This window comes from Xiphophorus couchianus, chromosome 17, assembly GCF_001444195.1.
Source record: "Xiphophorus couchianus chromosome 17, X_couchianus-1.0, whole genome shotgun sequence".
Lineage (NCBI taxonomy): Eukaryota > Metazoa > Chordata > Actinopteri > Cyprinodontiformes > Poeciliidae > Xiphophorus > Xiphophorus couchianus.
Genome location: NC_040244.1, coordinates 1,632,100 through 1,659,901, shown reverse-complemented (window position 1 = coordinate 1,659,901; position 27,802 = coordinate 1,632,100).

Below are 27,802 nucleotides of genomic sequence, written 5' to 3'. Positions count from 1 at the left end.
CTTTAAGAAATTCAGATTTGGGACATGACTTGGACTTTTACAAAAATTTGAAATTTAAAACAGATATATCAAAGTGTCGGAGTCTGTTTTTCCATTTTCTATAAATGTGTGTGACAGCTGCAGAACAGCCAATCAAATTATGAAGATAAAAAAACTACACATAAACAAAAAACAAAGTGCAACATTGAAAACATTCAAGAACAGAATCAGACTGAGATGAACAATTTCCAGCTTCGTTTTGCATTTAAAGTCATATAAAGAACGGTAAGCTATGCTTTTCTTTGCTACGATGCAGCAGCTTTACTTTACCTAACTTCATGTCGGTGATGATGCTTTCTGTCATGCTATTTTCAGTTCGGTCTTTCCATTGTATCCAAGCATAATGTGCAGCTTGTTCGGTAAAGATGGCGGGGGTCCGTTCCAGAAAGATGGCCCTTTTTAACGTTGGCACCAACCACAAAGTGTTAAAGAAACCAAACAGCTGTGGGATGGTTGGGAATGATGAAGCAGGAAACCAGACAGTTGGGACGTTTCGGTAGGTACCAGAAGGATTTAATCATCATCGCTGATGTTTCAGACACGTCGGAAATAAAAACTGTTTTCATCTTCAGGTCCTGACAGAAACTCCGGACCTGAAGAGCGCTTCATGTTCATTTCCGCCTCATTGAATTTGAAGCTGTTTGTTCCTGCAGGCTAAATCGGTTTGAAGCGGTTCTGTGGTCAGTTCTGAAGACCTGAACACATCCACTTGTTTAGACTTGGTGTCACTTCCTGGCAGATGACTGAATTTTCCTCATGAACAGCCGGACGCACAGAGCGACCCTCTGCTTCCACATCTGCTCAGGGAAACGGTCAACAGTGAAGGAGGAATTTTCCCGTTGTTTTCCAGGAGATCCGTTTATTTGAAGGAGTGTCATCAGGAAGAGAGAGTCCAAACAAAGGCCAGGCATGTCTGTGGGCTACCTGGCTGTCCGGGTCCAGACAGAGCCGTGGGCGGAGGTTTGGGTCAGAGCGAGGTCTAAAAACAGCCTGGGGACGGCGTCCATGTTTACGATGCCACCCACAGACATTCCTCCGACCGGGACGTTCCTGAAGGCAACATGAATGAAGCTGGACCTGCAGAACCAGAATTTTACCTGAGTTGGATTTAACTGATTCTGACTCAAATCTGTTCAGATTAATTCAGAGCTTCAGATGAGATCAGAAAACATCACACAGATTATTGGCTGGATTATCTGGAGATTAACCGAGTTATCAGGGTTTCCCCCACTGATCAGCCACCAGGCCGTACTGGCGCCCCATCAGGCTAAGCTTTGTTTGTTTATTTATTGTACTTTAGGGTGAACATGCATTTAGATATTAATTTTGCCTTCTAATAACAGATAATTACCCAGTGATATTTTCAAATCTACTTTCAACTTTCAAATGTTTTTAACTCAGATTCTCTGTGGATCGCTGGACGACTTCCCGACCACCGTGTGTGGAACGTTTTCTGGGGAAACCCTGAGGGTCACCAGAGGTTAAAGGTCACACCAACCAGCTCCAAGCCCAAACCCGACTCCTCTAACTGGTCGGTGTGTTCCTGCATTCAGTGGACCAGCATGACTCTCCTTCAATGCCAGATTGAGTCCCAGAATCTGCCTGGATCTTCCCTTCAGTACCGGAACCAGATAATGACTGATTGGACTCCCTTGACTTTGCCCAGTTCTGGTTGGACCAAAGTTGGAACCAAACAGAACCAGAGACCAATTCCAGAAACATAATGGTCCATTGGTTCATCCTGACTCCCTCCTGGAGGTTTTCCTGTTGGGACTCCTGCAGAGTTCACTCTGATGCCTGACTGATGGGAACGTCCTCGCCTCATTTCACGCCTCAAACTGCTCACTTTCTATTTTTAGGAGCTTTGCTCCCAATCGGCTGAGCAGATGTGTTTCCTAAGCAGAGGAATCCAAGTTTCTGTTAAAAGAAACAGAAAGAAACCTGGCTTCTCAGGACCTGCAGCCTCTGGGTCTAAACTGTGATTTTTTTGGAAAATGAACATTCAGACAGACTCACACAGACTGAGTTGAGCTGTTCACATTGGACAGAAAGAATCAGTTTAATTAGAACTGTTCATTAAGGAAAATTAAAGCAGTTTTCTGTCTCTGGAGGGAATTAAACTGCAGATTTCTGTCAGTTTGCTGAAACGTTTCTGAATAAGCAGAATCCAAAGTCAGAACTTTGTTTTATGAATTTCGTCATGTAAAAATTCATGTTGGCCTCTGTGATCTCCAGCTGTGGATTCTTCGGTGCAATGGACACATTTCCAGGTCTGGGTTAAATAATGTGTCGGATTGAGGGAACATGGATCTACGGAGGAGATGGTTCTTCCTGCCTCTGCTCTGCTCCAGTACCAGCCTGGATCAGCTTTCCTCTGGATAAATGAATCACTAGGATTTCTCATTTTGGGGTTTTGGAGGACTGGGTTTGTCTTTAAACGCCATCTGATTATTTTTCTGGAAATAAAAAGCCCCAAAGAAACAAAAGTTCTCCATTAGTACCCTTGTATACTTGGTTCTGAGTGATAAAGTCTCCAGCTGCCCATCTGTCGTCTCCATCTTTTCTCACCTTAAAGTCAGACAGCTGCTCATCTGTCAACATGCAGTTACATCTGGACCACATGTGGACCCGTTCTGACCCGGGCCACGCTCAGTTTTCCTGATGCTTCTCCTCACAGCTCCTGATCTTAAATAACATTAAGTTTTGATTTTTTGCTTCTGGTTTTAGTTTGACCTTTTGACAGATGGACCCAGGTCAGATATTTTTAAACGGTGAAAATAAAATCATCGATTGGGTTGTTTCTTTCAACAATCTTAGCTGTAACAGGTTTGCTTGTGTGCGGTGTCAGATGGGATATCTTGCATAATCTCTTAAGACTAAACGTGAGGTTAGAGTAAGCCAACATGGCCGACTGGGAAGAAACCATGGCGATTGTTTTTGAAAGATATTTAACAGAGAAAAGACAAAGACGTCTCTAACGTCCACTGGACTTTCTGAAGCACCATGGCAATTATGTGTTCTTTATTTTGGATTCCCCTCCATGTTTCCGTCACCTCGCCCTCTAATTGGCTAAGAGCGGACCAGATTGCTGCTCTAAACACACAGCAGGAATATTTACTAAGATTATCTAAAAATCCATCCCAATAATCAGAGAGTCCCAAACATTGTCTGAAGGTGAAATCAGACCAAAATCTTTGTGTGAGCCAGGCATAAGTTTGTTTGTTCGGTGTGTGTAACCCGGATAATTCATTACTACAGAAAATCTGATATATTCTGTGAATATTCAGTTGAAAATACAAAGAATGTTTGAGTGATTTTCTTGAGTTCAGTGTTTCCAGGCGAACAAGTGTTTGAAAGCAGCTTTCACTTCCTGACATGGAGCCGTTTTATGACCTCTGTCATTATGGTGAGCCACAGAACGCCTGTGGTCACTCGCTGTCTTCCTCCATAACTCACCAGTCCATGCAGCGGGAATATCACCAACTACTGGCAGACTGGGAATGCTGGAGATGGCGGGAATACTCCAAACTGCAGACATTTCCCTGAACTTTGACCTCAGCTGGCAGAAGCTTTAACAACCAACATGAAACTGGCCCAGTTAAAGCTCCTCCACTGGTTCTGGACCAGTCCAAATCCATGAACGTTATTCCTGTCAGTGTTCCTGTGGAGCCCAGAATGGTCGGGTCCATCCTCTGGTTCTGGTTCAGGTTCAGGTTCAGACTCTGAGTCTCCATGGACTCATCTTCTTCATCTCCCTGCAGACCAACGTCAGCCTTATTGCTGCTAACTAGCATAAACAGTAATTACCTGAGCCTGTCGTTTCAGGTGTGTCGGCTCCAAACAAAAGCTGCTTTCATCAACCTGATCATTAGCATGAAATCGCTCCACTTCTCGTAAGTGACGGCGCCTCCTGCAGGTTGATTAGGCGCATTAACACTTTAAAGGTTCTGCATTTCCAATTGTTCTGCTGGAAACTGCAGACTCCAGTAGCATACCTGTCCTCCCTGCAGCTCCGCGTCTCCGAGGCCCACCGGGGGACAGGAAGTGAAGCTTTAGCTGGCGAACTGATTTACCGCCTGATGAGTCCAGGAGATTTATCTGGAGCCCAGAAAACTCTCCAAACTGGCCAGCTTTACAGTCTTCTAGGCAACTCTGAGTAATGATGCCCACACGTGTCCTCTGGCTGCTCAGCTGGCTGGATTTACTGATGTGCTGGAGAAATTCCTCTGCTGTAGCCAGAAGGAGACACCCGGAGGAAAGAGTCGAATTTCTCGCCTATCACTCCATAGAGACAGAAACTTCACAGAGAACAACTCAACGTTCCTCTGGAAGAAGCTGAAACTTCAGAAAGTACGATCTTTAGCTCAGTCCAATTGGATGGAGAATATCTGATAACATCTGTTTCCAAGTCTTAAGTGTGATTTAGGTCTGGACTTTGATGAAGCCACTTCTTACTATCTCTGGCTGGATATTCAGGGTGTTTCTCCCGTTGGTGAACCTCCACTGACTCTCAGCTCTTCTGCAGGTTTTCTTTCAGCCGGTCCGGTTAATAGCCTGGAAAACGTTTCTTAGAGTCTTCATCGTCTGCTGGACATGAAGACGGGCCTTCCTGTTGCATCACAGGAAGTGTTGGCTATAGCCACTGATCTGTTCCAGCCAGATGCATGGCTCAAACAGGAAACAAACATTTTGTGTTCAGACATCATTTATTCATACTTTGAGCAGACTCCTGTTACTGCAGAGCATTAAAAATAGAAGCAGGTCTGGAGGATCACAGGAAACTGTCCTCATGGTTCCCAACGACTCGGAGCTGCAGGAGTACCTGGCTGCAGACGCCCTGCAGGAGTCCAGCAGTGCCCAGACAACCTGCATTCCTGTGAGCTGAGAGCACCGCCAGGCTTTGAAGAGGATCCGACCACAACAGAGCCGGAGCGGAGGAACAGCTCGGAGTGATTATCCAGCCTGGAAACTATAGCAGGATGAGCCGGCTAGCAGGCAGTGAGCAGCCTCTGCTCTTGTCCGCATGGAGGGCCAGAAAAGCTTCACAAAGTTCAAACTTTTTAATCGTTGAAGCTCCTAACGACTGGGAGCAGGGAAAGGTTAAGATTTTTTCTGCAGTAGAAGCGATGATGGAAAACATGAAACAATGAGAACTGAAGATTGACGGCATCTTTGTTGTATTTTGAAAGTTCATCCTTTATCTGGGGAACGTTTGAGTGGGCGTATTTTCGGGCGTCGCCTGCTAATCAAACAGCAAAACAAAGCCGACGCCTCCACGCAGCCCCTTTGCCATCTCAATTTGTTCTGAGGCCGCTGAGGCGTGTGTTTGGGTTTGCCTCAGTGAAGCTGTTAACACACAGCTCACTTTTACACGCTGCCATTAAAAGCCACACTCTTTAAAACGGCCCACTTTTATTTTTAGCACGTCTCTGCTGAAGAAGTGGCTTTGGCAGATCCTTCGGAGGGAGTGGAATTACGTCTGTTAAATCCCCTGAGCTGAATCTCCCAGTTTAATACCAGTTTGGTATCTGCAGATGCCCACCCACCTTCCCAGCGCTCCGGCCCAGACACAACATCGTTATGACAAACGGAGAGCAGAGCTCAGACCCACCCAGCCCGTCCTCGGTCCCATCCAGACTCCGGTCCTGTCCGGGGAGCCGCGACGCACCAACATGTGGTCAGAGGGAATGTGCGTTTGACCGCAGCGTGTGTGTAGAGACATATTCCTCCAGTTAACATCTGACACCAAAAGATAAACAGCCGACAGCTTTCCACTAAACTTTCCACTCAGATGTGTCCCCAGTGGGCTGTTTGTTCTGTCGGACTGGTTCAGACTATTGTCTGGAGTTTCAGCCTCCACATCAGAACAAGCTTTGGAAAACGTTCCAAGGTTTTCAACACTGAACATTCCTGTTTTAAATGCAGCTCCTCTGGGTTTCACTGGCATTTTTAAAAACATCCCAGGACAGAATCTTGACCAGAACCGTATCATCAGTCATGGCTTCATCCAGGTTTCCATTAAATCTGAAGCAGTTTAGAAACGTGTTGCATAGAATAAATGGCCTGGTTCCTATCGATGTGTTTGGACTCAATGAACCAGTGTGTGGTCAGCAGGTGGCGCTATCGCCTGCTTTCTACTGCACTATAGTAATCAAGCTGGTCTTTAATTACAAGTAAGTAACAAACAGAATGTTCTTACTTCTCCATTCAAGAATATATATATAAATTATATCAGGGCCCAGAACAAAACCCTGAGGAACTTCACGCTTCACTTTATGTGCAAATAAACCACAAGGAATTATACTTTAGATATTATTAAGTAAATTCAAACTTCCAGAGGTGAAACAGTTTCTGTTTTGATTGTTAGGATAGAAAAAACGGACTGTTTTCCTCGTCAGTTTGGGAACCACAACCATCCAGTGAAACAAAATAATCTATGCATTACTGTGTTCCTGTTTGAAAATATGAATTCATTCCACAGTGAATCTCCTGGCTCCCCAGGACAATGAGCCATTTATTGATGAGAAAGCCATAAATAAGCAGTCTGTCTGTAATAATACTCTGGGCCTGCATCTCGGCAGAGAGCGCCTCCAGTGACTCATGGAAACACTGGGAGGATGGATGGGAAAATAACACAACAAAGGGACTAATTCACAATAGAAACTGGAGGGAAAATGCCCAACAGATGGAGGCTGTAATCAATACAGATGCTGAGTTTCACATCTGCTCTGAGAAAAGGATACACAGTAAATATTCATGCAATGTTTCTCTCGCTAAAGCTAATAATGGGCATGTGGCAGCATTTAGGCTGATCTTATGGGTTTGCAGAATAAAAACTGCAGAGTTGAATAATGGATCCATTTAATGGCTGTCATCGCCTGCCTTATGAAGCTATTTTTAAACATTTCATCTGTAAGCTGAAGTTTTCTCAACCCATTTACAGTTATGCTTTGACTTCCTGTTTTAGTTTTCCTCCTGGTCTCACCCAATCCGTTTTCCATTTTAAAAAGCTTAATTTAGCTTGGTATATCGTAAATAACAAACACACTAATGGCTGATTTATCATGAGAGAAGAAGAGGCAATAATAATATTTTCTGTTTATGAATTATTTCAGCCAGCTGTAGAAATGAATAAAAACGCCTCTAAACTGTACTATTTATTCTTCTTCCATTGTCCTGAACAATGTATTTACGAAAACGTTCAGCCTGGGAGTATGACGTTTGCTATTATTTGTGTTGGTGTTTTTGAGTAACCGTGGCGACGTAATTAGCCATAAACCGCACTCAGAAATCCCATTGGCATGAATGGAGTCAGGTGATGAAACGATCATGAAAATATGCTACTTCTGCGTCTTCGCTATGTCGTTATTCTTTCACAGAGAAACAGTTTAACTTTCTGCTTGTAGAGAAATCCGTTCTGTTCGGAAGAATGATGATACGTTGATACCTGTTACGGTTTTTCTAAATTTATCTTTCAACCGCCACAAACTTTGAGGGAAACAGCATCATGTAGAGTGGAGACAACGGTTGTGAAGTTTTGTTAATTTCTCTAGGACTCAGTTTTCTGTCAACTCCTTTCTGAAATTCTGAAGGTGCGTATAATGTATTTTCTTTGCCATTACGAGCATGAAGCCAGGAGTCGCACACTTTCCTTCCATCGCCCTGTTTCATACTCTAAATAAAGTAGAGCTAGAAAATTCTCCATGATTGAGGAAGAGGGACGGCCGTCGCTCTGGGTTTGATCATTTTTCAAATACCATGTTCGGTTTTCATACAGTGGCCATTTCAGGAGTTGTATTGCAGTCCCACTCATTCATATGGATCCAAACTCAGACATGCACACTCATCATCACCACATTCTCATACAGATGACCTTTGACCCAGAGAACATGGTGGAAACAGCAGAACCTCCATTAGGTGCCATCGTGATCCGTTTTCATGATGCCACTGAGTCAGACAAGCATTTGTTGTTTTAAACTATTAAAATGCTGTTGCTCAAACCCGAGCTCACTGGACCCAATTCGGCAACAGATTCTGGTCCGATTAATACACCCCTCCAGAATTTGCGGACTTTTCTGGTCCTTTTTAAGCACTTTTCCTTTAATGGACTGGAAGGTCATTATTTTAATGGTTGTTGGGCTGTTCTGAGGTTCTGGTAAATGTTCTGCTTTATGACGGCTGTAACTGAATCCATGTGACCCTTCAGTAATAAAAATGTGCTTGGTAATAAGCTGATAAAGTGAATAAAAACCTTTGTTCCTTATTAGATCTGATGATGTGTACCTGTGGTTTGGGTTGTCGTCGTGTAGATTTCTGTTTACCTGAGTAATTTTACAGACTCATCTGTGTTTTTCATCCATGGAGTTTTTGTTGAAGTTGATTTCAAAAGTTTCACTTTGCAGATTAGATGGAGTCCAAACAAGGTTGGGGTGAACTCCTGTCATTAATAAGGAGAGCATATTTACAACCGTAGAGTCACAACAAGAGAGTTTGAAATTATTCCGCTCAGGATGGTTTTATCATCAGGAGAGACATTCAACCCGGCCCATTTAAACAGAACCTGGCAGACGGGTTTGTACTGAAGTTTAAATGAACTGGCAGTGATGATGGACACAGAATCCACCTGAATGAGAACCCATACGGTCCCTCTGGATCCGAGTCCGGCTCCATAAATCTCATCCCCATAAAACCCAATATCTGTTCTGTATCTGGGGCACGTCGACTGTCCCGAGACATCTTTGATTTCTGTTGGCTCAAAACAAACGTTCATTCCAGTTATTATAAACACTAACTATAATCATAATAAAGCTGCAGGAATCTGATCAGACCGAGTGTTGCTCTTATATCCTGAGTTCAGCCGTATTGTCAACATGGGATCGATTGGTTGATTTTTGGATCCGTCTGCAGAAGGATAAACGGTCTGCAGCTCTGTGGCGTCACTGGTGGGTTTGTTCAAGCTCCATAGTCCTGATTTATGTTAACATTTCAGTTTCTGGGGATTCTTGGGGGACATTTTGTAGTTTTTGTAAAGTATTTTTGTGCAGTAGATTTTTATAAATTGTACTTTTTCTGCTGTAGTATTTGTAGGATATTGTTTCTGTTTAAGATTTTTGTAATTTGTTTTTCTCCTCAGTTTTGTGTTTTCATCATTTTTTTGGTAAGTCACCTTTCTGGAGTGGATTTGTACAGTTTTTTTAGTCAGGCTTTATGAAGTTATAAAGTTTTGTCTTTTTGGAGCAGGTTTTGTAAAATACTGTCTTTTGGCAGCAAGTTTGTAAAGTTTTCTGGAACAGGTTTTGTTTTTCTGCAGCAGGTTCTGTAAAGTTTTTTCTGCAGCAGGTTCTGTAAAGCTTTCTTTCTGCGGTGATGTGAGCAGCGGTTTCACACAGCGACAGCCTCTGTTGAATCTCTGTTCAATCTGAATTAAAGCAACATTCTCCTATTTCAGACATTTTTACAGGATTTTCCTGCCTTCATGAGCAGTTGTGGGGATTTCTCTGTATTTGGACGGAGAGGCCGCCTGTCAACACAACCCGTCAACAAAACTGTGTTTCCATGGAAACGCCCAAACAGGAGGGAAAAAAGACAGGAGCGGCGGAGGCCAAACTGCATGTTCTGGTGCCGCTGAGTGGATTGGGTCGAACATGGGGGTTAGGGTGATACTTGAAACATGTCAGAGGGAGTTAAGCTTGAGCAGCAGAGGCCTTTTCCTGCCGACTGACACGACGATGAGCTGATGGTTCCCACAGGAAAATAAAGACGAAACCATAATCAGAACCAACAGGCAGGAGGGTAAACATCTCCGTCACAGTCAGGAACATCATCATCTGCAGGCGGACACTTCATTCCTCACATCTTGAAGGGAAAACACCCTGTTTTTAACTATTCCAGGGAAGATTCATAGCATTGCGCTCTGGGAAGAATCTGCATCACATGAATTGGGTGATTCCTGGATGCTGAAGTTATCCCTCCTTAGACCTTCTGGATGTTTCAGAGGACCTTCTTCCAGACCATCTTCACCCTGTTCCTTCTGATTGGAAGCAGGTTGATTCTTCCTGTGTCTAAGTTTTAATGAAGCCCCGTCCGGACCCTGAAAGCCTCCTCTTCCTCTCCGTTCCTCATCACAGTGACTGATGTTTCACAGGCGGGACAATAAAGTAGGAGCAGCAGATTGGTGCTACTCAGATGTTTAATTTCCACTTTTCACTGACATGGTAGAAAGTTTATGGAGTGGACCACTTCAGAGGCGTGAATTACAGTTTCACTGCGTCTTAAATCTGAACTGGGATCAGGTTTTTCTAATGAATTCCGCTGTGGGGGTCTGCTGGTTTTACTGAATTTTTATTTATTCATTTAACTTCACTTTTTCACAGCTGACATGAAGGAGAGACCCTCTGCTGTTCACAGATAGCGGCTCCTGCAGCTTGGATCCAGATGTTCAGCTCTGACTGACAGACACAAGTCCAAACCCGCAGACTTTCAGTTTGCTGAAGTAAAGTCAAAGCAGATCCTGTGAGCTCAGGAATGGAGGTCGGAAGATGCTGAGACATCGTTCAGGCCTGTCGCTCTGTGGAGACTCTGTTCTTCTGTCAGAGTCTTGTTGTGGCTCCTCCATGATGCTCCTCAGACATCCCACACTGAGGCCAAGCCTGTTGGAGGGTTTCAGCTCAACCTCCTCTGGTGTCTGCGGTGGAGTAACTGGAGCCAAACCTCTGAGATGAGATGAGAGCTGAGCAGAAACAACGTCTGCTGCTCCACATCCAGATGTTAGAGAAACGCTGCCACCCCAGCTGGGTTCCCTAAACGTTATTATTATAAACCAGCTACTACTGCACATGAGGACCAAGAGTTCAGTTCAGTAACACTTCATCAACATAGGAAGTGTTTTAGAAGCTCTCCTTCTTCAGTGATTCTTGATGATTTTAACCAGAGACCAAATGAGGCCCTCACCAGATAAATAGGAAATCCAGTCTGTCCCTTCTTGAAGACGTCTTCACTGTTGAGTCTCTGGTTCAATCCGTTGTCCAGCTGAACACAGGAGTATGTATACTCCTCCACTTCCCCCAGCTCTCTGTGCTCAGCTTCTTGTCCGTCTCTGATCCACCCGACGTCTGCAGTCATCTGAGTATTTCTGCAAATGACAGAAGTTGGAATGAAAAGAAATGGTGAGAGTACAGTCCCCCGTTCTCCTGTGCTGCTGACTACCTGGTTAGACACAGTCCTTCAGTCTCACAAACTGTGGAGCTCCAGACGAGTGTTGAGACTCCACCTGTGTCTTCTGAAGTTCCTGACAAAGCAGATCAGACTGAATTGTGTTAAATGGAGAAATCAAAGAACATGATCCTCATAATACGGTTCTGCCTGCTTTGTCCAGTTGACAGTTGGCTTCAGTCCTGGTGAGATCACAAGAACACCCAGAGATAAATAACTAATTAAATTGTAACATGAGAGAAACAAACAGCATCTTATTGCAACCAGTGACAAACTGGTTGTCACTGGTTGCAGTGATGAACTCTGGTCTTCTTAGGCTGTATTCACACCTGACACATCTGTTCCTCTTTAAACAGACCAGAGTTTGTTTCTCCTGTTAGTCTGGATCTTTAGTACAAATGTCAACACACTCAAGCCAACCCTGATGTGGTCCAAAAGATCGGCCCTAGACCACTTTTTGAGGTGGCATCTGTCCACTTCCAAACTAATTTTGGTACAGTTTTTAATACAGTTGTTAATACAGACCAGCCTCGATCTGAAACAAATACAGGAAATATCTTTTCAGACTCCGTGAGCCGCCATAGCTAGCCATCAGAGTAAAATGCTACTGCATGTACCGATTGGACTGAAATCGTATCTGAGCCTCTGTTTGAAGTTAAAAACCTTCCACTGATTCTGGAAGCTTCTGAAGCTTCTGACTGATAACTCAGCAGCTCCGTCCTCCCAGTATGAGCATCACCAGTCTCGGTTACTCCATGTGAAACTGGACTTCATGCTCCAGTGTCAGATTAAAAGAAGAGAATGATGCCTCACTCTTAAACCACCAGCAGGGATAGCCTCCTCTTTCCACAGGCAGGTCTCAGGTCGACTAATTGTTTCTGACTGTCCAACATTCCTCCTCCTCATCTACAGGAGCTGTCTGCCTGAAACGAGCTGAAGCCTCCACAGACAGAGGAGGTGGCCTCATTAAAAGTGGCTCCACTGCTACTCATTATGTTCTGGAGGTGTGGACATGGGAGTATTTATGAGCTCTGGTTCTAATAAACTCAAACAAATGGCCGTCATTACAGCCGGCAAAGCTCCCAGAATAATTGGTGGCAGATCTTCAACATACTGCTGAAGGAGTACTAATCTCCACCACTTGCAGTTCTGAACTACAACCTGCTCTACAATCCAGTAACCTTTGCTCCTTCAGAAAACCAACCATTGGATCAATCAAAACTCTCAGATTCAGAGTTTGTGGAAATAACTCAAAGTTTTTTGGTTTGATGGTAAAGGATTAAACTCAGAACCTCATGTTGTGGCGGGAGGTTTGGTTTGTGCCACACGCTGACAGACATGGCTGGAGGCTGAATGAATGTTGAAGCCGCAGGTCGAGTCAGGGTTCTGGTTGGTACTGCCGTGTTGGACTCTCAGCTTTGCTCTGACATACTTTCCATCCTTCAGGTTCTGCAGCTGCTTCAAAAAGAAAATTGAACTTTCATCACTTAGCGAATGCTGTTTATGACTTCTGAAAGCTGCAGCTGAGAAAACACAATCCAGGCGGGTCAAAACCACTTTATTCTACCATTACATCACAGGTGCAGACCAATTGAAATAGCAGGTGTGTTCCTTGTCATTAGAACCTGCCCTGGTACTGGTTCTGTAATTAGCAGAAAGCTTTCCAGCCTGGAGGCTGGTGATTCCAGATGAGAGAAGCTTCTCATACAGATATTAATGAACAGAACTGAGTTTATAACGCTGCATAAATTAGCTCTGAAATGCCCCTTCCTGCTGGGTGTCACAGACTGGTTACATGTAATTAGTGAAATCTACTTTGTGAATCCGGTGCAGAAAGCGTCCTATCAGATCGTTTTTTTGTTTGTTTTTTTAAAGCAGAAATTAACCCCATTGGGCCAAGAGAAGAAGCTTCATCGTCCATCACTGTTGTGCATGAGATTTCTGGATCTTTACTCACTGGTTGGATCACTAGTTCCATCCGAGATCCTGGTATTTTGAGATGGTTTGTTATTTTCTGAATGTTGCTTCTGGTTTCTGTCTCTCAGGATGTTTTGCATGTTTCTCTTATGTTGGGCTCTTCTGTGTTTAATGTTCCTGTTTTTCTGGCTCATTGTTGCAGTTGATAAACTCTCAGGTTGTCATATCCTATCCTGGTTCTGACTCCAGAACCTCCTGACCCCAGCAGAGTCTCAGCCTAAAGTCCAGCAGTAACTGGACCTGGTCAATGGTTCCCTGGTCCATTCGAGCAGCGCCTCCTGGGTCAGGTTGATCGGCGAACATCAGCCACCCATTGCGCCCAGCGTTCTGATCAATGGGTTAAACCCTCGCTTCATCGGCAGCCCGAGTGAGTGGAGACGAGCTGAATCACCAGATCACGGCCGCCCCGCCTGTCAGGAAAAAGTACTGCTCCACATCCTGGAACAGCCGGTCACTTTTTCCCCCCGAACTCAAAGCTACCATCATTACAGAGCCCGAGAGGCGGGACACCCGAGCACCCAGCCGTGGAAAAGCTGCAGAGAAAACCCAACATCTTTAATGACACCTAGAGTCAGGGTCGGACCCTGCTGTACCCCCAACCTCCAACAGAGACTACAAACAGCAACCTGCCAAGGTCTACCTGCTCCTGAGCTTTAATGACATCTTTATTGGTCCAGACGCTCCTGGTGGCGCTCCTCATTGAGTCTGGAAACTCCGGATCATTCCCACCAACGCTGTTTACATTCCAGAGGGCCCAGGCTGGGGGGCCGGCGGTGGCTGCATGCACGGGATGCACAGCTGCTAAATATTCAGAATAATAATCAGTTGAGCCGAGTTACATCACACTGCAAACACTGATGCATGTTACCCTTAACGATGAAGGCAGATGTTTCAGCTGGGGGACCTAAAACAGAAAACTGGACTCATGCAACAGCGACACGAACAGATCTTAGATATTCATGATCCAAACAAACTGAGAGCTTCGATGTTTGTCAGTTTTAGTCCAGAACCAGATGCTTAAACAAAAAAACTAATCTGCAGAAAAACGTCACTCGTCTCCACTGCTCTGTGTCACGTCTATTCGGGGATCAACACGGGTCACCTGACCGCATTCTGGTTCTGACATGATCTCTGTTGTGAAATCCTGTTAGCAGTACTTCTCGGCTGCTATCGCGTCTCTGTGACCCGATGTAAAGCTTCGTCTCTGCAGAGGGCCAGCGGCCAGGCCCTGCTGCGCGTTTATAAGCAATTAAAAGGCAATTTATCATGGTGTTCTGTAAGGTGCCTAACCACAGTCGCCTGGTCTGCGGTGGGTTTTCTGCAGAGTGGCCCAGTTTTTAATGAAGAGGAGAGAAAAATGAGGGGAACTGTGAAACTGTGAGCTGACAGACAAACATGACCGCACAGCTCGGATTCTGGTTTAACAGGAGACTCGGACATTAACAGGAAACCACTGTTCCCAGAGGTTCCTACGGGGGGCAGCAGAGAGCTAAACCTTTCTGCACTTCTTCGTATTTTTGCTGCAGCATCATGTTTTCTTTGTCACTACCAACAAACATGTTTCTGTATAAAGTTGAGACTAATGTCAGGATTCTTCACCGTCTACGTTCATCCCCACCGATCTGATGAAGAGTTCAGCAGAGTCTGCCAGCCTTCCTCTTCCTCCCAGCAGCATGCAGTGGTTTGTTAAAGCAGAGCTCATTTAGTGTTTTACACACTCCTTTAAACGACTCTGAGGCTGGCCGCTTTCCTGACAGAGACCCAACACGCCCATGGAGGCGACAGCTTCGCCCTGCGTCTGCAACCGCAGCACCACCGCAGCAACACCGTGACTCACTCTCTGCTGCCAACAGAGTCCCCTCAACATGAGAATCTGATTAAAACAAACAGTAGACTCTCAGATTCTCTGATTACATTGCAGACAGCTTCTCTAACGACCAATAAAATCTGTCCAGAGGAACAAATCACTACCAAACTGAGAATTAAAGTGAAGTTGTTCCTCGTTTGACCAAATATCCTGCAGCATGCTGACTTTATACTCATTTAATAATGCAGAGAGCCTCACCGCTACATGAACACATTTATACAGAGCTGATTAACACACGTTAGATCACAGTAGCAGTTCTGCCCCTCCATCCCCTTCCAACCACTTCAAATGAGAAAATGAGTCTAGGGCACATACATAAAAGCATTAGCAACCATGTAAAGGGCACAACTGAGAGACTAGTTGGTCTTTCTAGTGCTCTTGAGACCCTCTCTACAATGCCGCCCTGAGCCGCTGCCATGGAGCCTCTAATAAAAATTGACGCTAGAGGATGATTGTTTTTTTATTCAACCTCAGGAAGCATGTAAAATATTGAGTACAAGTTTAATTAAAAGCTTTGAAAAGACATTTGAAGTGAGAAACCACCACATCCAGAGTGATGCTTGTTTTAAATGTATGGTTCATTTTCAACAACAAGACAGTTCACAGTGCCTTACATAATCAGAAGGAACATAAAACAAATGGGCTAAAAACATTACAGTGCAGAGTGAAAGAAAACAATGGCTGGTGAAAAAACAGACGATACTTCATGATGTTCCAGTTTAGAATTAGGATTAGGAATCAAAGGCGGCTCTAAACAGGTGGGTGTTAAGTCTTGATTTAAAGAAACTCAGTGTTTCGCGATTTTCTGGAAGTATCTAGCAATGGATTTTCCATGTTTGGTTGTTCTGGGGATGCAGACTAGAACCAGGACACCTAACTGGTCTGGAAGGTTGATACAACAGGTCTTTAATATATGTTGCTGCTACGCCATTAAGCTAATGACCCAACCAGTGCTGCAAAAGCTTCTCATCTGGAGTCTGAAACATTACAGGCCCCAACATAACCGGTCATACTTCACTCCAGACATTCATGCATACTCGAACTCAAAGCAGATGTCTGCCGGACATGTCTGCTCAAAAGTACATTTTTATGACCATTTTCTGCATGTTGAAGTGAACTGCTCTCCAGGAAACACTGTTCACAGAGAGACTTCAAGACCAGAACCGACCGAAAAGGATTCAAAGGCCTGTCCCACTGTTAACAGAAAACATCCTCAAGACTGCTGGCGAAATACTCTATGATCTGAAGAGACAGAAGTGGACCTTTCTCAAAGGTGTTGGACCCATTATATCTGGTCCAGAACCAGCACAGCATTTCTGATGAGTGATGATCTGGGCTGCTTTGCTGTTTCAGGACCTGGACGACTTGTTGTAGCTGATAGAACCACCGTTAGCTCAGAACGATGATCCAAAGCTCACCAATAAGTCCACCTCTGGATAAGTGTGGCCTAGTCTAAAATCTGGATTTAAATCTCGAGATGCTGTGTCTTCCTTCAAAGTTCCTTCACAGTGATGCTTTGTTCCCGTTGTGGTGGTTCTGTTTCATCTCCAGAACCTCGGTCCAGCTCCGACCTGGACATCATGACTTCGGTGCAGGTGCATCGGCCCGGCTCTGAAAACCTGCTCCGGCCTGTTGGGTTCTGGAGGCCGCGTGGGGGAAACAGCCCGTTTGTAAAGTGACCATCAGTCATGGTGACGGGTCTGAGAGGCGAGCAGAGGCGGCTGAGTGAGGCCATTCAGGCCTGAGCCAGAAAACAGACACACAACATCTCTGTCCCAAGACATGAATAAACAGCTGTGGGCACGGAGCAGAACCCACCCACCCGGCCGCCACTTCAGACCTCACACCAGCCCAGGAAACAGCCAGAACCTCAGCAGGTCCTGGGCCCGGTTTCTCTGATGAACCTGATGGATGTTCAATTATTTTATGTTGGGGATTAAATCACAGCTTTTCTATGTATAAAGTCACATTTTCATGTTTGCTTCCACTAAAACAACAATCTGCTCCATTCTGACCATATTCAGAGAATTACTGGGATCCTGAACCGTCTGTTAGATCCTGAACCCATCCAGAACCAGAACCGATCATATTTTCCAACATTAAAGCTGACTGTATAAGCAGCAGATCTGAAGTTACCACAGGAGGCCTCGCTGTGACTCCTCACCGAGTCCTGTCATTAAACTGTCAGCTCTGATAACCAAGGGGACCCGTCCCAGACAAACCAATGGTGGTCCAAGCTGGGTCGACCCAAACCGCAGCGGGCCTCCCTGTCGGGAATCCACCTGCCTCTCAAATAAACACCCAGTGGCACAAAGCAAACAGGTCGTCCTCCACAAACATGGAGGCAAGTGGCCTGCGTTCAGCTCCCCGCTGCAGGTTAGCCCACAGAGCTGCAGAATCTGGGTCAGAATCAGTCTGGTTCCGAGCCCAGAACCCACAACTCCTGAAATCCCTGGGGGGATCACATGATTGGCCCATTAAAAGGCCTCTGCAGAGCTCACTGGCATGGTGAGGAGGTCATTCAGCCATTTGGACTGTTGGAGGTCGGGAAGGTTCTGACGGTGGCAGAACAACAGGAGCATTGATCTAACGGGTCGAACCTCAGAATTTCTGCCTGATCTTCTGTCCTCTCTTGTCTTTAAAGAGCTGAAACATGAGCAGCTTTTGGGTTCCTTCTTGTTTGCTTAGCGGTGTTCTGACCGATCCGGTCCCATTACAGTTTGTTTGCAGAACTGAGCCTCCGGTCCAATCTTCAGCGAGGCCTTGAAGCCAAGTTCTACTGGATGTTTGCAGGGTGGCGTCTGCAGGGAGGAAATGAGTTAACAGGATTCAATTACATGCTGCAGCCGATCCAATTAGACTGTTAGCTGCAGCTCAGGTGCAGCACAGAGATGAAAACTATGAAATATGGACTGGACCACAGAGTGACTCTGACCCGATTCTGGTTTCCTCCACTTCAGAAAACAAACTGAAGCAGTGAGTCCACCTTCTCTGGACCTGATTACTCAGTTACAGGAAAACGTTCTCATTGAGCTGAGTGGCCAGATGTTTCTCCTGGTGTCTTTATAATTCTGAAACAGAACCATTAATGGGTCAGCAGTGGGCCCCGGTAGCGTCCTTCTGTAATCTCAGACAGATAAACAGGCTGGAACAGAAACCTGTCCTCCAACCTGACAGAGATAAGATGGAGGTGTTTTTGTCCTACTCTGTAACTCCTGCTGGTTCTGCTTCCACCGCCAAACAACCTGGTAAATCTTTATCCAGACCACACAAAGGACTCAGCGGAGTTTCATCATCCTGACCCAAAACCTGCAGGCTGCAATCAGGGTAGAGCGCTTCCCGGTCCGTGATAATCTCACCAATTTATACTGCGTTTCCATGGAAACGGCAGGCGCGATAGCTGCTTCCAGGATTTCACATTGTCCTTGTTCTGGATGAGGTCAACGTGGGTCAGATTGAGATCAGGCCTCCTGAAGGAACATTGGGCACTGACTGAGCTTTGGGTCTGAACATGGAGACGGATTTCTGAGATGAACTAAAGAACGTTCCTCACAGAGACCAGGAGATCAACAACCCGAGAGACGAGGATTGTCTGGAGAAAAAAAATCATCAAATAACCTTCAGGAGACAGAAATGAGACAGGAGTCCGTCGTCCAGTATGGGAGACCATTTATGTTGTGCTGTAAAAAATTAATGGCAATAATTTGGTTATTTAATCTGTCATAAGGAGAAAAAATGTTGGCTCAAAGTTATTTATTCATTAATAAATGTCACAGTTTCAAACTAAATATAGGTAACTAAATATTTTGTTTACCAATTATCTTTGAACTAAATATTTTGTTATCAAGCTGAACATTTAGTTTGAAGCTAAATATTTAGTTTCCCAACTATTTAGTTAGTAAGCTAAGTGTTAAGTGAGCAACCTACTTAGCTCCAAACTACTTTGAGCTGACTAGATTACTATTAAGCGAAATATTTTGACTCAAATTGAATATTTGGCTTTTTAGCTACATAATTAGCTTGCTAACTAAATATTGAGTTTGAAACTGTGACATTTATAAAGAATGGTACAAATAATGTTATCCAGTTCTTTTCTCTTGACAGGATAATTAACCCAAATTCTTGCTGTTAATTTTGCAGAGTGTAATTTTAGCGCCCCATACTCCAGTGTCTCTGTGTAGATTTATTTCTGAGCAGTTTGCTGTAGCTTGGAACCAGTTGACTCAGTAACGGGTCCGCGGCCGATGATTACCTTCAGCAGACTTGATAAAGCGGGAACACCATGGAGTCCACCAGTTCATCACAGACTCCAGCTACCCTAGAGGAATCCGGTGAAGACCTGTGAAGGATTTGAACCCACGCCCTTCTTGCTGCAAGGCAGCAGTTTGATGCAGTAGTAATGTTGGAACTTTCTTATCCTTGTGTGGATCCAAATGGACCCAACCAGAGCAGCAGTGCAGTGAAGGAGCTGCAGCGGCGTGCTGGACTGGGACCAGCAGAACATTGAGCCTGACGGAGCGCTGAAAGCAGGAAAAGCTGCGGTTTGTGGCTCTCTTTTAAAGATAAGTCATTTAAACATTAGACAGCATGTCTGCAGCAACGTTCTGCAGGAATGCGAGCGAGGAGAGCTGCCAGCAGCCTTGCAGAGCGGCGGCCTGCAGACGCTCTCACCGCTCTGGAAGGCATTATTGTTCCCACCAGATGAAAAGGTTGTTAATCCAATGTGACGACCAGCACGTTGTTCGTTAAAGAGAAGAAGAACAACAGCTTGTTGTGTTTCTGGGGAAACATGAGAAGAAGATCACAGCAGAGTTTACATCTTCTGCATGTGTTTGGAGTGGGGGGTTCTGCTTCATCACAGAACGTTTACAGGCGACTGGTTCCCATTAAACCGGAGCTGGTCCTTAGAACCTCACACCAGACAGGTCTCCCAGTCAGCTGCTGTGTAGTTAACTGGACTTTAACTGACAGTGTGGGAATCTGAGGTGTGGAATGTGTGTAAGTGGTTAATTGGACCTGTGGTCTGTTTGGATCTGGAGAATCAGCAGACGTTTGTGAGCAGTGAGGGGGATTTTTCTCTTCCTGAAGCTGCGGCTCCTGATAAATCCTAGATGTTTGTCAGACAGTTGGGAGCGATTTAGCTCCACCTCCCTTCACAATTCAGGAAAACTAAAACCTGCAAACAATCTTTTTAAATGTCAACGTTCCCTCAGACCTTTGAGTTTTCCCTTCCCCCACCAACTGGAGCACCCCCTGAACCGGGCCTGAGCTGGAACACAGTCTGCAGAGAGCTGGTGTTTCTACATCTCTGTGGCGATCAATCGCCACGAAGATGTTTCAAACCATCCAGGGGAGGGACATTAATTCAAAACAAGCATGTAGCTTAAGTGCTGTTTAATTCGTAGGATTAACAAAATGAGATTACCATAGATTGATGAAAAGGTACAACAGTGACTCACAAACAGCCTTTTAGCTGAACTTTCAGTCCAATTTGAAACTTGCATTACCCTTGAAATTACAAATATTTCAAGGGTAATGAGAGAGACTGGCGACCCGCCAGGCTTATATCAATCTGGGAGAAACCCAGCGGTTCTGCTCAGCCTAGTACATGCTGTGGTAATGGACTAGTCTGCCTTTCAGTAGATGGCAGAAATGTTGGTGATGTTGTGTGAAACCATCCAGTCAGTGACTCAGATGATTAGTGGTGTAGTTCTGTTCAGACTCATTATTGTGATGTCACAGATTTTATACCTCACTGGATGGAAATAGATAATAATGAGACTCCCAGGTTGGTTCTTGTGGCAAACAAAGACTTTCCTCCCAGAACTGAGCAGTGGATTAGAACAAACGGCATCAAGGAGGCAGCATGTCAAACCTGACGTCACCTCCCTGAGGAATGGAAGGTGGGTGGAGACCACCCCACCCCCCCAACCACCAGCAGAATCTTCACTGGGCGGAGCCCCGAATCTGGAGAGCAAAGCACAGAGTGATGTCACCACTGGACAAGACAGAGCAGCGGGTTTCACTCACGTTTACCAGACAGCACCAGTACAGAACCCAGGTCAGCTCAGGATACCCTTCTCTGAGGTCATTGCTGATGTCTTCCATTTGACATTGCATGGAGACTCACCTGTATGCTCTACCAACACTCACCTTCTAATTTAGTTTTCACTTCTACGCTCCTTTAATTAACTGTTGATTAACCATTAGTTAAGTCCTTTGTTTAAAAATTAAGATCTTAATCCAGTTCTTAAAACTTTACAAGTCAGATTGGCTCTCGTCTTGGTCTGAGAGTTCAAATCAGTTCTGATTTGGATCTGAGGTTGGATCATCTCTGGTGTTGCTGACAGAAGTTGGATCACCTCTGGTTTGGATTGGAAAACTTGAGTCAGTTCTGTTGTTGTTCAGAGAGGTCGAATCAGACCGGGACACTTTGAGCAGAGGTTGTTTTTGCCTGTCAGAGTTTGGAGTACTCCGCCGCTGTGCTGCTGACTCGGAGACCTTCTGAGAAACTATTGCTGCCTCCAGCTGGCAGATTTCCCAGCAGCCCCTCTGGTCCCATCTGGGGGGTCCAGATGCTGGCGGTGCGAGGAGCTATAAACCAGAATCTGAACCCCCAGTTCTACATTTCTGATGGATAAATCATTGTGATGAAACTCACTCTAAATTCTTAGCTGTGAAGTTTGTGTTTGCAGCCAAACCATAAGGAATGAAATTCAGATGTTTCTTCAGGCTGGTGGGAGCCAAAAACCATCCAGGTTCTGGATGGTTTGACCTTCAGAAACCATGATAATACTCTGATTTCTGTTCATGTTGTTCCTGTGTTTTAGGGTTTCGTTTCTGCTTCTCCTTCCAAACCTTTCTCTTTTTGTCTTTTCTTTGGTATAGGGTTACTTCCTGTCCCACCAGGTTTCTGTTTCCTGTCACTGCTGTGATGTGTGATGCAGAAAGTGATTCACATCCAGATTCTGCTGGTCTGGAATCCGATTCAGTTTGTATTTCTCCGTAAACTGGTCCAGGATCAGCCAAGAGTTGTTCTGGACTCTGCAGGTTTAGCACCATGCGTCCGTTTCTCTCCGCGGTGATGTGGGATCAGAGTTTAGAGTATGGGTTTCACTTTCAGCTGGTCTGGGATCAGCCTCAGACCGACCACAGAGTGGTTCTGGCAGGCGCTCAGGTCAGCTCTCTCTGACGTGAGTCACAAACATGTTTGTTTCTTTCTTTGGAATCAAAACAGTCGCAGCTCTCCGAGTTTGGAGAAGCCGCAGCATGACGCCCACTGCAGCTGGAAATATCCCACATGTTGGTGCAGATCAGGAGTATTTCTGGACCCGGCGGTTCTGACAACTGGCCCAAAAGGAAAGTGGACTTTATATATCTGGTCTGACACACACGGACATTGATCACTGTGACTTTGTGTGATCAATACTAAAAATAACACGTGTGGAAGGGAGACCTGCAGCAGCCAATCGGAGCCCATGGACTGCTTGATGACATCACCAAGAATGAAGGCAGAGTGTACGGTCCTGATCCGAATCCAGCTGAGAGCTTCCTACAGTCAGAACCACAGATCTAAGCATGGTCAACTGAGAGGCTGGACTTTAGGGATGTAGGGGCCCCTGAGGGCCAGATACCAGGGAAGATGGGGCTGAGGTCAGGGAACTTGAGATCCACACCCTGGGGCTCTTGAGGGCTAAAGGCTAAGGTCTGGAGCCCTGGCAGTCAAAGGCAGTGTTTGAGGCCTCTGAGGGCCTCACACATGATGGATGGCCCTTAGAGGCCATAGACTTACCTCTCATATGTAGTGATGACAGGTTGGAGCCCTTGAGAGCCAGAGGCCACAGTCAGGATCTTTAAGGTTCACTCACCAGGGGCCCCCTTAGTGTTGCTGCCTGATGAATACTGGAGTATATCAGAGTGAGAACATGTGACAGACTCACTTTTCCTTTTGAGGAGACAGCAGATCCAGTTAGCAGGTCCAGAACCGCAGCAGGTCCAGTTAGCATCACAGCAGGGCCAATCCACAAATGACACCAATCAGAACCGAAGCACTGAGCTGCAAACCAGCAGCAGAAACATGTTTGTTTTTGATTAAAAGTTTAAAAGAGATTTTTACAACAGATCCGATAAAACTGTCAGAACCGGTCCAGCTAAAATAAACCTTCTGCTCAGCCTGAAGGATTCTCTCCATTATGTTCTGATCCGGCTGTTTTTCTAAAACTTAATGAAGACTGACGGAGTTTATGAACAAACAGAAACATTCACCACAACAACAAACTGGAGTCCAAACCTTCTGGTTCTGCTGGAACTGATATAGAAGAACTTTCTGGGTCAGGAAGCCCACGGTTCTGTTTTAGGACCATATGCACCAACATAAAACGAGGTTGTCGCAGACAGACATCGTTCCAGAATCAGAGTGTTGATCAGGATCCAACCTAGGCTGGGCTTTATTTAGACTCTCAAACAAAACTGTAGACATGTCCAACCATCCAACATTCCTGTGGAGGTTCCAGAACCAGGACAGTACTTCCACTGGACATCAACCGGACCGCCAGCAGAAACTGACGGGAGACGCCTCAAAAACATCAGAAACATCTGGAATATTAGCTCTCCATAAATTCTTCTCCCAGTTGGATGATAAAGTATATCTGTTAGTTCAGAACATTGAAGTTCTGAACAAATTTCTGCTACAACGTTCAACAGAAGAACTTCTGAAGGATTTCTGATCAGAAGTTGGACGCGGGAGTTTTCCACATCATTCAGGCTTCCCTGGTGCTTTGGTGTCACTTTGATGGTCAACGTCTGAAGATTTTTCTGCTGTTCAGGACGGTATCTGGACCCAACACTAGGCAGGAGCACAGATTCCCCATCTGGATTAACATCAGGTGGACCATCTGCAGGAATGCCGCAGGTATCAGCAGCAGGAACATCAGGAATGCTGGGAACGAAGGCGTGGGAAACGAGGCAGTGAGGCAGAACAGCAGAATTCAAGTTTGGGAACATTAAGATGGATTGATTTTGTTCTTCACAAGGATTTATTTTTAAATCTTCATTGTCCGGAACAGCACTCCAAGGATGAATAAAATTAGTTTAATGAGAACCAAACTGAGGCCGTTCAACATTTTTAAAACAGAAACAGATGGAAAATTGAGCTCTGAATTTGTGGAAAACTAGAGTCCTCTCTAATGGTAAACTTTATTCTGATCAGGACGTTCTGATCCAGATCAGGTGTTTCTGTCGCATAAGGAGCTGTTAATGGCTGTGGTGGGACGATTTATTCTGTAATCTCTTGTAATCTCTTCCGGTTGGGAGCATCTGCATGACCTCTTTAGACCAAGCATTGGCCTGGTTCTGACCCATTCATTTGATTCTGAAAGAACTTGGAGACCACCGTCAGTCTGAAGCATCTTTCTGCAGCAGAATCAGGGATCAGATCTATTCGGATCCAGAGTTGAAACATGTTGGCAGATTTAATAGCCAGGATGTTTCTTGTGTTTCTTTCCACCTTCACCTGCAGACCTTGACATGTTGACCCGATTCTGGTTCCTCCTGTGTGATGCAGTGATTCAGACTGTGGGTTCAGCCTCCGCTGGCTGCTCTGGTTCTGTGGAAACCCTGAAAGCCCGGGTGACTGAGCGCTTCCAGCCTCCTAACACGCTGAGCCACTCCAGGAATAGAAGTGTGGTTCTAAGTTTGGAGCGGCCTGACGTTGGGAGTTGGGTTGGAGGAGATCCAGGGAGCAGCAGGGATTCCTGCGTCAGCCAGCAGCGAGCTGTGAAGAATGAAACCATGGCGGTGGCCGGGCTCAGATCTTCCCACCATGTTACTGCAGCGTGGTTCTGAGAGTGTTATTACGTCCCCATCCAACCAGCGCCCTGCCGGGAGCAGGTCACCTTGAAGAGGCAACAGAACATGGTGTGGATAAAATAAATGGTCTTTTTTTGAGGCAGCATACTCCAGTTAACCATGTATCAATTTACTACACAATTATTTCAATCCGTTCACTACGATTAATCCAAGGAATCATTTCAGCACCAGAAGACGCTGTTGACCGTCTGATGAAGCAAATGTTCAGGGTTGTCCTTAATATTCTTGATTTTATGAAGGATCCTTCTTGGCTCCATCATCTCCAAAAGGACCAGAGTGGACCCCGACTCTGTGTCTGATTTGTAAATCACATGGTGGCAACATCCTGCAATGTTTGATGGATGGGTTAGGAACCATGAGGAATGACCAAAACAACGTCCAGCTCTGGGAGGATTCAGGACTTCTGGAGAATCCTGAAGAGGAAAGTTACAAACTGCTTCCAGACACAGAAGAGCGCCCCCCTGAGGTCTTTTCTATATGAACTTCTACTGGATCTTTAACCAAAACCTTCTAGGTTGTTATCCATCAGCTTTCCTTGTTGGACGTGATGGACCGGTTTTGTGTTGATGTGAAATAAAATGGGTCGGGCCGAGGTGTTGTGTAATCAGGGGTTCTGATTGCTTGTGGATGGAAACCCGGCTTCTTCTGGTCTCACCAACTGGTCTTTCCATTTTTCATCATGGTTGTTTACTTGGGCTCCTCATGTCCGAACCGTCTTCCTCCTGGATCTGGCAGATGGAGGTGACAATTTCAGAAGCCTAATAACTGTGAGGCTTTAAGTCTTCTCCTTAATGAATCTTTCTGATGCTGGAAACTCCGTCTGCAGCTATAAATAGCAGCCTGATTATCTCCAGTTGAAACAACGCCAGGCAGAAAGCTCCATTCAGGCTCCCACGCAGCGTCCCGCAGCATCATGGACATATATCTCACAATCATCTGCCTGAAGTGGAAAACTAGAGCTGAGCTGGCTGCCGCGGCATGGAGGAGCTGTTGCTGGAACCGTCGATGCGTGGGCCTGCAGGGGAATCTCCCAGGACGGCTCTGGAAACGGCCGGGCCGCCGTAAATACTTCCAGATTTTAGTCCAGCTTTCAGACCAGACTCAGTGGGTTTAAAGGGATTTGAGTGTCAGAGATCACATGACTCCAACTGTAGGTGAAAAGCCCAGCAGCACCTGGAGGGCGCTCCTTGACTTTCCTCTGATTCTGCAGAACGTTTCAGCCCAACCGGAGTCGGCGCTGATTGTGCATGAATTGTTAAAGTGGAACCACATTGAGGAACATGAGAGAGCTGACAGAGGGGATCAGCATGCTAATATGTTTTCACTGACTCCAGGGGAAGTGGATTCTGGGAAGAGAAAACAAGAAGAACATCAGCAGCTCTTTAATGCTTCACTTCGAGTCAGAGCCGCTGCTGTGGATCGGCTTGTTTTCAGCGTCCAGAAGGAGTTGAAACATGAAGAAAATCCCTGGAAGCAAAAGAAAAACCATTTAACTTTGTTGCTCTAATGTGAAGAAAATGCTTTCATGGTTTCAGCTCCAGCTGGACCGATTCCACCAGAACTTTAACAGTTTCCTGCTAAAGTCCCAAGAATCTCCTGGTATCCAGCCTTATCGGCCCAGAAACACCAAGGACCTTTGAACTGGAGAAGGTCAGAGGTCAGCTGAGTCACAGAACCCAGGAAAACTCCAACCACTTTAAAACAGGAGGAATTCAGACACAAATACTTCTGGTCAAAACAAGCTGTGTTTCGCTGTTTGACCAAAAAAGAACTGATGTTTCCAATCCAATAAGAAATTAAGATTCCTGTTTTATTTCCACAACAGAAGGACTCTAAAAGTCTGTAATTTTACTTTAGATTTATTTTTCCTTATTAGATTTAAGCTTTTATTGTTAAATAAAAGTAATAAGAGACTTTATTGCTTTTATTTTTACAAAATAATTTTACAATATTTTGCAAAATTTAGTTATTACATTTGCCCCAAATATTTAGATCTCAGAAGAAAATGTTCCCATTGGCTTTTTGCCAACGTCTTTTTCATTATTTCAAAACCTAAAAGTAGAAATAAAATGGTGGCTTTGCAAAAATTATAATATCTTAGAGTAGATATTCAGGTGGCATTACATAAATCTAAACCAGTTTGTTTAACTAGAAAGCATCTGCAAATGGTTACACTGGATTTTATTAAGGAGGATCAGAGTAAAGGGGGCTGAACATCAGTGGTGGCTAGCTAATGCTAAAGAGCTAAATTCACCCATGTCTGAGCTACGCCTGTTATGTCGCCCTCTACAGGCTCAGGTCTGTTACTGCACACCTTCCTGTAAGGTTTGGACTTCAGGAAGTGATTCTTTGGATCAGACTCAGTTCAGTTTTATAGTTGTTGAGTTTTGCTAACTCTGCTGTTGATATCCACAGTTTTACAGCAATGCATTCTGGGTACAGAATAAATGTCATTTGTTGCATCACATCACGGGTAGAGGGAACGGAACGGACTTCAAAATAAGAGCATGATTATAAATGGCTAACTACTTCCTAACAGTCAAAAAACAAAACTTTCAACACAACTGGACGTTTACAAAACAATCAAGTAAATTAGCTCTTTAAAATTTATCTGGAAAAATGTCTTTAGGGGAAGATGAGTCTGATAATCTGCTAAGCGAAAAGCTTTTTCCTTAGCGGATTATCAGATATGTCACTGTAGCTGAAAACAATTGCATGCCACACTTTTCAGATTTTCATCAGTAAAAGTGTGAAATGAATAATATTCCCGTTATGATTCATCGCTCTGCTGTCTGTCACAATAACGCGACTCGGCTCCCTTCCCCTGCCGCCTCATCTCCA